This window comes from Mesocricetus auratus, unplaced genomic scaffold, assembly GCF_017639785.1.
Source record: "Mesocricetus auratus isolate SY011 unplaced genomic scaffold, BCM_Maur_2.0 Super-Scaffold_6730, whole genome shotgun sequence".
NCBI classification, from domain to species: domain Eukaryota; kingdom Metazoa; phylum Chordata; class Mammalia; order Rodentia; family Cricetidae; genus Mesocricetus; species Mesocricetus auratus.
The window spans coordinates 27,393,092-27,404,108 of record NW_024429184.1 but is presented as its reverse complement, the minus strand read 5'-3'; the positions used below and the strand labels follow the sequence as shown (position 1 = coordinate 27,404,108).

At 38.5% G+C, this 11,017-nt stretch overlaps 1 long non-coding RNA gene across 1 annotated transcript; it reads left to right on the top strand.

Annotated features, from left to right (window-relative positions):
• Nucleotides 1-562: 562 nt before the first annotated feature.
• LOC121138945 lies at nt 563-10,424 on the top strand. The gene is made up of 3 exons (XR_005875809.1): nt 563-623; nt 9,053-9,148; nt 10,023-10,424. It is a non-coding gene; the product is annotated as an uncharacterized LOC121138945 (long non-coding RNA).
• The last annotated feature ends 593 nt before the right edge of the window (nt 10,425-11,017 follow it).

Sequence of the window (11,017 nt, the reverse complement as noted above, 5' to 3'; positions counted from 1 at the left end):
AAGTGACTGTCCAGGATGAACAAAGAGCTTTGATAATCACACACAGTACATTTACTGTGTGTGTCCCTGAAATTTGCAGAATTGTCATCACAACTAAGTCAAGCCCATCCTGACCCATTTATTAATAGTACAAATATTATATAGTGTCATTTTGCCATTTTAAAAAATAATTTAATATCTGACAAAACAAAACAAACATCTGACTAAGATTAAGATGTTGTTTGTGCCCCAAGGTTTGATATGCTGGACACTAGTGTCCTCAGGTAGTGTGTATCTTTAAAAGCTATAACCCACTGAGTGGTTCTTAGGCCACTGAGGGCATTATTCTCAGAATAAATTTATCTATATAATGTGAGACATCTGAGTTAAATCTCATAAAAGAGCAAAGGCGAAACATGCACACCCCGTGCCACTTAGCACATGATGCCCTGCACCAGCATCATGAATGCCATCACCACAAGGTATCATAACCTTCATCCCCAGAACTGCAAAGCACAAGCACTCTTTCTTCTTTAAAATGTGCCCATTCTGACGTATTATGAAAATAGAATCCTTTCTCATACCCATAAAGGCACTCCATCTTCATCTTTCCAGAGGGGAACCAACCATTGACCTTCTATTGGGTAAGGTACTAGTGGGTAAACTGAGAAATGGGCCATTAGGCCACAATATAGTTCATCAGAGATCCTGTATGATAGAAAGTAAACTTCACAAGGAACATTTGTCATCATTCTTTTCTTTTTATTTTTCCTTTTCCTTTCTGTTTGGTGTTATTGTTTGCATCTTGAATGTTACCAAAGGTTCATGTGACAAACGTTTTGTCCCTATTGAAGCACTATACAGAGTTGGGATCTTTATGAAGGATAGGATTTTGAAATCCTAAACCTTATCAGTGAATTAATCCATTTTTGGATTAAGAACCTAATAGACTACAAAGAAAGGTGGAAAAGTTAGAAAGTAATATCTGCTTAGAGGAAGTGAGTAGTGAGGCACCAAGTGCTGGAATTAAAGCCATGCTGTACCACCATTTTTACTAGATGATGGGCACCTTATCAAATAAAGTTAAAATGATCTGTTTAGAACATTTCCCTATTGAACAACTCAGGATAGCTCAAGGAATGGACCCTGAGTTAATTTGTGGACAATCACTCCTTCAAAATTTTCAGTGTACACCATACCAACTGAGATAAAATTAATGATAGAGTTTTACATGCCATGCTGCCATTTGTTCCCTTAGCACTCTCCCTCCCTCCCTTTCTATCCCCCCACCTTGATCATGTGTGTGTGTGTGTGTGTGTGTGTGTGTGTGCACGCGTGTGTGTATCTTCTTTTCAGAAAACAATGCCATAGGTCATGCAGAAATTTTCAGCTAATTTTTTACTTTATCCTAACACATTAAGTAACCATCTACTTGGTCTACACAGCATTGTGACTAATTTCAAACAGAATACCTGTTAGAACACATCAATGTTTGGACTCTGCCATAGCAGGTAAGTCATAGTTTCACATCTTCACGAAATCCAGTTGCACTGAGCCAGAAACATCCCTTTCAATGCCCTCTTCAGTCTTTCTATACTTGGTGATATTTTCCCTCCTTCTGCCTTCAGGATAGAGGGGTGTTGTGTCTAACTTACCTCCTGTCAGGGTCAGCCCCTCAGGGTCAGCAGTGAAAAGTCCCATGCTTCTGTTCTCAGCCCATTCCTATTGAACCTTTTGCAACTTGCCCTTTTGAGCCTGTTCTCTCCCGACATGAGCTCCTGAATCCCTACCATCAGGACAGTTCACCTTTCTTATTCAGTTCTTTACCAAAGTTTCCCACCAAATTCTTGAAAAATTCTCAGCCCGTGGTGTCCAGGTCATCAGCAAAGACTTTGGTTACATCTGGGATACCAACCTTGCCCAAACATTTACATGGGTCCCAAGACTTACTTTCAGATGAAAATGGTTTTAGATTTTTTTTGCATATTCTGGTTCTATTTATTAAGTGTTCAAATCCACAGTCTCCTCAAAATATTAGGCATTCAAGTCTGACAGTGGGTGTGTAAGGTTGGCAACTAATATGTGTAATCATTCTACTTAATGTATTCAGATCTGAATGAGATGAGATTGGAGCCACCCAGAACACAGTAGAGCACTGGGAAAACTCTTTAACCTTAACTTTAGTGGTGAGAAAAAGTCCCTAAATGTTCAGATGTGTAGAAATGTCCCCAGCATAACCTTTTATGATCCGGTTCTCTGCAGAAATATTTCCCAAAGCTTAGTAGAGTTAGGTAGAAATAGGCTCTGGATTAATTTTGACCTTCTGTGGCAATGCATTTCCAGGACCAAGAATTTATGTGCAGAATATTAAATGTCACATGCAAATATGAAAATGGTGCTACGCAGTTGCAGATAGCCCCTAATTGATATTGAGCACACTATTCCCTTTAAATGTTAATGAAACTGTTGTAATTACTAAATGACCAAAACAGTGCAGAAGCCAGGGTTCACAGCTGTAAACCATTACTTGTAAATTGCTGGTACAGCCTTGCATTAGCAGATGGCTCAGCCCATGAAAAGAAACTTCCTCAAGATGCTTTCCTTCCAGGCTTGGGCTTTGGAACAAATTATATGAGCATATTAGAGAGGGGCAAGTGCCTGTTTGGACATGTCGCTGGAGATAAGCACCCCCTTTGATCTTCACCCCTCTGTCCCCCATTACATTCTTTGTAGAAAGTGCTGAGTATCAAAGAAAATGGAAGGTGAAACATGATAAAGCTTATGAATATTTCAAGGAGGTAAGATGAGCACATTTCTGCCTAGTTTTTAGCAAACCTGACTTGCCTACATCCTGAGGCAGATGGACATGCAGGGATAGAGGTAAATACCAAAAGGAAGGAGGAGAGTTTGTGTGTGTGTGGGGGGTGAAGCCTGCTAATAAGCCAGTGGCAGAAAACCAATTAGAAGAAAAATAGACCGTTTGAATGGGTTTAGTACCCTCAAGACAAGAACCATCTATAAAGCTGTGTAAGCAAAACCATTCAGCAGATACAAGCAACATCTTTATTAAGGATGCCTGTGGCTCATCTCTGCTTTGTTCTGTAAATGCCATTCCAGCTTTGCAAATGCTCAGAGGGTCTTTAACTTTAGTGTGGATGTTTTACAGAGTCTGTACAGATAGCCTTTCATTAATATGAGTGAAATAGTCATTAAGATATTTGCCAAGGAACAGCAAGGGAGAAATGACTGGTGTGCATGATACCCCATCCTAGAAAGGGCAAAGCCTTTCTCTTTGCCATAAACTGCTCTATGGAGATGGTATTTGAGGCAGTCTTGCCTTCTGGACAATTTGAATCCTGGAACAAAATGCAGTTGTTAATATTTCAAGGTTTTCTTTCTTTCACAGAAAAGTAACACTGTGACAGATATTGTTAAGTTTAGAAAAAATATGAAATATGAACTCAGTCTAAACAGTCTGGCTTTTATGTAACTTGATAGACACATGGAACATTGGTTAGACTTCCTGTGAAATCACCTCATGTAAAAAGTAAGGCATGGCTATAAGTTGCAGCAATGTACAACTCCTCGGGATGTTTCTATTTAAGAATTACAGTTGACCCAGAACATCAGAAATGGATGATTAAATTCTCACAGCCTGTCTTGAGTCTGGATCCTAATTAGGAGCATTACAATTCATAAAAGCAGGGTGACAAGTATGGAATCCATCCTGGATCCAGAACCAGCCTGACAAAATATTGTTAAGCAGTTTTTAAGCCTAAGGAATACTATCACATTCTTGCCTCCACTTGGGACCATTAGGAACAATGGAAAAATGCCTCAACTTCTACTGTTCCTTCTGCCTGATGTTCTTTATGTCCACTCATAATTGTTAAACAGAATCATCTTTCTTCCTGGACTTCTCTCTTTTCCTCTGGGGAGTTGATTTTAGATGATAGGTTTCAAAAGAATGCAAGGACGCATGCATGCAATTTAATGTAATTCCAGAGAGGCACTCAATCAATTCTTAATTCTTCCAGAGATGGAAGGCATTTTTGGAGGCAGTCCAACATCTGAGTGTTAGGGCTGAGATCTACTATCACAAGCCTGCCCCTGGTATTTTTATGTGGACTTTAGTATAATGTTCAACTTATCTATGGAGCCTCAGTGTCACCATCTATAAAAACTGGTAACAATGTACTCCAATAAATGGTCTGAAAAATTAGCATTTTTAAAGGTTTTTTTATTAATTTAATTTTAAATAGCTCGCTCCTCATATCAATCCCAGTTGCCTCGCCCTCCCTTCCTCCCGTAGCCCCCCACCATTCCCCCCAGCCTCCCACCCCATCCCCACTTCCCTCCACACAGGGGATATCCAGAGTCTGACGTTTCACTCAGGGTAGGGTCCAGGCACTCCCCAGGAGTCCAGGCTGAGAGAGCATCCCTCCTTGTGCCATGGACACACAAAGTCCGTTTGTATGCGAGGGTTAAACACTGATCTACTGCCCAGGGCCCCATAGTTGCCCAGGCCTCCTCAATGACTCTCACACTCAGGGGGTCTGGATCAGTCCCATGCTGGCCTCCCAGCTGTCGGTTTGGGGTCCAAGAGCTCCCCCTTGTTCAGATCAGCTGTCTCTGCTGGTTTGGTCAGCCCAATCTTTGCCAATTTGCTTGTTGCTCCTCTCTCTCTGTCACTGGGTTCCATGGGTTCAGTTCAGTGTCTAACTGTGGGTGTTTGCTTCTGCTTCCATCAGTCACTGGATGAAGGTTCTAGGATGGCTATAGACATCAAGTTCATTATCAGGAATGGGCATTCAAGGTGGTCTCTCCACTATTACTTAGCTTGCTAGTTGGTGTCATTCCTCTAGATCACTAGCATTTTTAAGTCACTCAATGACAAATATTAACTGTACTTCCAAATAATGGCATCCAACGAACTTTTAAATTAAGGCAATTGCACATACTGAAAGTATGAGAATCAGTCATGGAAATGAAGAATTTACATGAGGAAAATTAATAAAAAGTAATTCATTCCTTGCTTTAGTTTGGTAAAGTACTAACAATTGGGAAATTGAGTGCTTGATAAATGAAAGTCTAGTCTTTTCATAACATTTTTGGATCCATTGAAAAATAATAGGAAGCCAGGCATTAGTGGCACATGCCTTTAATCCCAGCACTCAGGAGGTAGAGGCAGACAGATCTCTATGAGTTCAAGGCCAGCCTGATCTACAGAGCTAGTTCCAGGACAGCCTCCAAAACAATACAGAGAAACTCTGTCTTGGAAAAAAGAAAATGAAAAAGAAAATGATTTAAAACTAGCATATTTTTAAATATTTAAGACAAAAATACCATTTTTATTTTCCAGGATGTCTTCCAACCTCTCATTTTTTTGTTTTTTTTTAACAACAGGTACTTAAAAACCTTCATGCTTTTCTTGCTAATTTCTATATCCATAACTACAGAACAAGTCCCTAAAACAATATTGGGGAGAGGTGAGAGTACTTCTAGCCATTATTAAGGTGGATTGTGGAAGAAAAGCAATGAAAAATTTGTATAGATATGTGAGAAAAGAAATCATTCTGTATTTGAGGGGTAAAGGATATTTATGATAATCAATGAATGCTGTGAGGCTTTCCAAATCAAATGAAGTAAAATTAATTCAAGAAAAATTGTACAATATATTTTTACTGTATACCATTACTGAGAAAAGGTCAGTGGGTTAATTAGGGCACCTGCTAATTGGTTACATCAATCACCTGGAACTTCAGGACAGTGTTCAGTTTTCATTGCTATATCCATCCTAATGTGATGAGGCTAACATGACATACCTACTCTTGGGCTCTTAGGGACACTGGTGTGTGAGTGGTATGACCTCCCTCTGGTTAGTATAGGAGAACCTTCAGGGTTGCCTCCACGACACCAGTCATTTTGACTGTGAGTCAGCTGGACAAAAGGGAGAAAGATTAGTTCTACAAATACATGTTACTTCATGGATTTGTAGTAGAATTAAGATAACTTCTATCTGCAAAGAATAAATCAAAGCCATATGAGATCTACAGGTGTATAGATTATAAATCACATGTGGGGAGAAACCTGGCTTTTTTCTGTGGAGGCTCAAGATTATTTTTCTGGAGGAAGCCAGTGATCAGGACTGAGAGTCATCCTAGAGTGACCAGTCAATTAGGAATATTAAAACTTTTATGTTGTTTTGTTTGCTATTGCTGTGATAAAACAACGTGACAAGAATGAATTAACAGACAAGGAATTTATTTTAGTTCCCAAATCAGTCACAGTATGTCATGTAAATGGAGATAGATAGGCAATAAATAGATGATTGCTTGAAGACAGAGAGAAGGTATATTACAAATAAAAATGGAATCTTGTGTTAAAAAAGGTAAGGAATTCATTGATGTGTCTGATAATATGTGGAAACCCAAGGATGTTGGTGGCATGGCTGATTCCAAATCTAACAGCATCAGAACCAGGAAAATAGATGCTGTACCTCCAAATCTCACATATAAAGTTGATGGAAGCCAGAACCAAAGGCCAGAGGCTCATGAGGTCTGGTGTTTAAGAGCAAAAGGGAAAAGATTTTCCAGGCCCAGCAAGGAGTGGTAGAGGGAGAGCCACAGAAACAACACATTTATGAATGTCTAGCTTTCTTGTTCTTTTATAACACGTTATAACTAAGACTAACCACTGCAAAGTTACATGAGCATTGTCAAGTAACACAAGTCCATCTGCATTGTCAAGGGAAGTCTCAGGAAATGCTTGCCTTGAGATCTTCACAAGAAAATAAATTGTTGTGATTTCATTTATGCCAAAGTCTCCCATGCTTTCTGTGACATCAAAGAGAAATTATCACAAAGTCAGATTTCACATTTAAAATGATCAGAACTATGGTTCCTGAAAAACTTATTTTTGGGGGTTTGTAGGTTGTTCCCTACAGGGTGATTGGTAAGACTATCACATTCAGTACAGATTTGGAAGCAAGATTCTGGGACTATTTGCATACTTCTAGTAGGTGTCAGATTTCAACTATTGGTTCAAACTTGTAACTTGGTGTTGTAGTCAGGGCTCATTGTTCTAGTAAATAGGCTGTGATGCACAAGATTTATCCCGCTGATAAATGGGTGTTGATGCTCATAGTTTATTGTGCTGATGACTGGATTGTGATGCTACTGGTTTATTATCATTGGTTACTGGGCTCAGATGCTCCTGGTTTATTTTGTTGGTAACTTGGTTATGATGCTCCTAGTTTATTGTCTTGGTAACTGGGCTCACATGCTCTGTGTTTATTGTGTTGATAACTTGATTGTGATGCTCCTGGTTTCTTGTGTTGGTAAACTGGTGGCAGTGTTCAAAGTTTACTTTGCTGATAACTTGACTGTGCTGCTTCTGGCTTGGTATGCTGAGAGTTTCAAGGATGTGTTGACTTGTTTTGTTTTTAGCAATGTCTGCAATTCAAAGATTTGTCTTAATTATAACATTTAAATCCCTTAGCCTAGAAATTTGTCAAGTAGGCTTTTATTTATCCTGCAAAGCATAGAACTGGGAAAGAGAAGAGAAGAGAAAGAAAAAAGGTAAAACCATTTTCCCAAATTAAGCTATCAAGCATTTAGATTTCATTTGTATGGTGTTTACTAAACGAGAATATACTCTATTTCAGTATTGAAGAGTGATTTCTATCTTGGCTCTGATAGATTGCTGTTCCATGATGGTAGATGAAGCTCCATTCAGAATTTTTGGCACTGTGTCTTCTGACACTGTACTCCTGCATCAAAGCCATGAGTCATAATGACCCATGTAGCCTTTCTTTCAAGAAAGCAGCCAAACAGATTTTCTGCCAAGCATCACAGGTGCTCCAAGATTGTCTTCCCATGGAAGTTCTCTCTGGCAAACACAATTGCCCATTTTATAGATGGTGCTATCTTTTTTTGTATTCCAAAATGTCCCCACAGAATGCAAATTCTTCTCAGATGCAAACAATACACACACAAAGAATGGAAACGGTGCTGTCTTTACTCAGGTCATCTGGGTGTTTGACAAGTTGCATCCAGAATGCATGCGATTGGACTTTACACTCTCTGAAGATATTACCTATCTGAACTTATACTTCAATGACATAAAATTACAGAAGTTTCTTTCCATTTTTTAAAATCACATTGTGGCTTTTTTACATCATGATTCCTCAGAAACATTATATGGAAGTAATATCAAAAGATAGCTGAGTTTTAATTCCTTTCATTTTTATTATCATTTGCCTGTGTGACCTGGTCTTATCCACATTTAAATGACAGGTTAATATATAGATAAATTGTATATAATGATGATCAAAAGGAAATATTCCATACTTACAATATGATAATAATTAGTTAATTTACTTAAAAGTATCCACTCTTCTTTATCTGCGAGCAAGGCTCTGCCTTGAGTGTCAAGGACGAGTTGTGACTAGAACAGTTCCAAAGTCTTCAGGCTGTGGGGCTTACCATGCCATGGGTCACCTCACTGTGTATCCCATGACATACAGGGCAGTGGCAGCACCTCTACAACTCTGCACTTCCCTTGAACAAAATTAATTATTAATAGCACAATTAGAACGATCTGTGATAAAACTGAGGAGCAGTGCAATTTCCAGAACTATGTCAGGAAACACAAATCTTCTGCTTACTTTCTTAATTAAATTTGTTGGTTGTGTAATTCAGTTCATTATTTCCAGACATACCTACCTAGACATCTGAAAGTCCTGCAGACATAGTTTACTACATAGTGTCATAAAATAAACACTTCCCATAGCTTCATAGTAGAAATGAGGGTACATACATAGCTCACTGGAAATGACGTTTTCACCTTGTCTGTTTACTTACATTTTTGTGGCAGATTCTTCTTTTAGCTATTATAGTTTTTAAAGTTTTTTTAAACAAATGAGAAAGTCCTGATAGAAATGTGTGCACCTTAATTTTCATGCTAGAATGTACTATCACAAACCTCCTGGTCTCTAAAAAGATTTATAATACAATTAAGTCACTTCAAGAAATGGGATTCTCTAAGAACTTAACCAAGTTTACCTTTCTAGGAATAAACTGTCCTATTTACCACCTTAAAGTTATGGATGTCTTTTGCTGCTCTGAAGAAATGGAGTAGAATGAAGCTCATAGGACAATGGTCTCCAGTTAAGTAGCAGAAAGATGTAAAACAAATAGCTTAAACATCTGCTGTTGTGTCTGTCCTCTGCAGAAATTCACCAAACGTGCTCTACATTTTCACACATGTATCTAGAAGTTTCTTGCTACAATATTAACCATGTGACTGTAGAGGAATTTTCCCTCTTTTTATATGAAAACCTTGCTCATTTAGAGACTCCTTTCATGGTGACTATTTTTAATGGAGTCAATAGACGACTCTAACAAAAACAGTAAGAATCTCTTCCTATGACTGGTCTCCTTAAAAATTAAAGGAACTCCTGTGCCCTCTTTGTGAAAAATGAACTTACGTCCTTCCAGACATTACAGAAATTATTTTTACAAAAATTATTTTATTATTTATGTGTTTGATGTTTTGCATGCATGTATGAATATGTACAGTTTGTGTGCAGTGTCTGAGGAGGTCAGAAGGGAATATCAGACCTCCTGCAACTAGAATCACAGAGGACTATAAGTTCTCATATGGATGTTGGAAATCAACCGGCCCTCTGGAAGAGCAGTGTGTTCTCAATCGCAAAATATTCTCTCCAGTTTTAGACCTTAAGGATAAGAAAGCACAGAATGTCAATAGCATTTGTTTTAGTTGCAGAACATGTGAGAAAAGGCATTAAGTCAGAACTCCTTATATTTGTGCACTTATTTTACCTCTGTCTTTACCTGGTTGCAGGTGGTTCAGGGGATTTTCAGGAAGAGGGAGAACTATACTGGTCAAATAATATTCCCCTCAATTTATCATCATGTTGTTACTGTACAAGCTAAGAAACTAAAATTTTATATTATTTAGGAAATTTTAAAAAATTCTTAAATTTCTAATTGTGATTTTGTTCCATGCTTACCTTGCAGAGTGACTGCAGATATCCTTCTTGGATACTGAAGACCCAATCAGAGCTCTGGATCAGCTATTATCTGTATATTCAGTCTCCTGCTGAGAGCACTAGGCCACATCAACAGTCCTCTGTGTTGCCCATCATGACAGCAGACTAGCAGAGCCTGTCTAAGGCTTCAGGCATGTGGTCATTTTTCCCACAGAAGAGAAAGGGGTAGAAGTGTGCCTGTGCTAACACCTATGAACAAAACTGACAATTAGACTATTGGAAAGCTTAAGAAGGTGAAGAACATGAGACAATGAATCAGTGTGTTGTTATTCAACACACAGTTTATAAGAACTACTCATGTGAAATAAAAGTATTCTGAGACACCAAACCAACTCAATCAACCAAACAAACAAACAAATGAAAAACAGAAATAGAAGCTAGGAAAAGACCAAGTGTTTCGAGACTATCTATGGGCAGTACATAAGATACCTGAATAAAATATGTGCTGTGGAAAGGGGTGGTTAACACCATGGTGAGGAGGGGCCCATGTTATAAAAGATTTGAAAAGATGAGTAAGAGGAGAGAGTTAGGAAAAACTGAGAAAGAAAGTAACTACTGGGTGCAGGATTAGCCACACTTTTGCCTAGGAAATAACTATCAGAATGAAGACCAAGGTAAGCATCATGAAGCGAGGTGAGGCTGCTATGCTTCATACTCTAAAAGAGATCATAAATGTGTACACTAGTTGGGTCTGTAGTCAGAATGATTGTGGGAAAGATGAACTGTGTATCTGCTCAGCAGTGTTCTTCAACATTCGAGTGACCCCTGCCGTTTGTTAAAGAACAGATTCTGGTTAGGCACAGTTTGAGATGATTGTACAAGCTCACAGACCATGCTTTGAGTATTAGATTAGGAGATATTAGAAAATATATATGGATGCTGTATTGAGGTACAAGAGATGGTCTGTATGCTTTTTGAGATTAATCTTGTTTATTATTTCAAGGATACTCTAAGGCTGAGTGA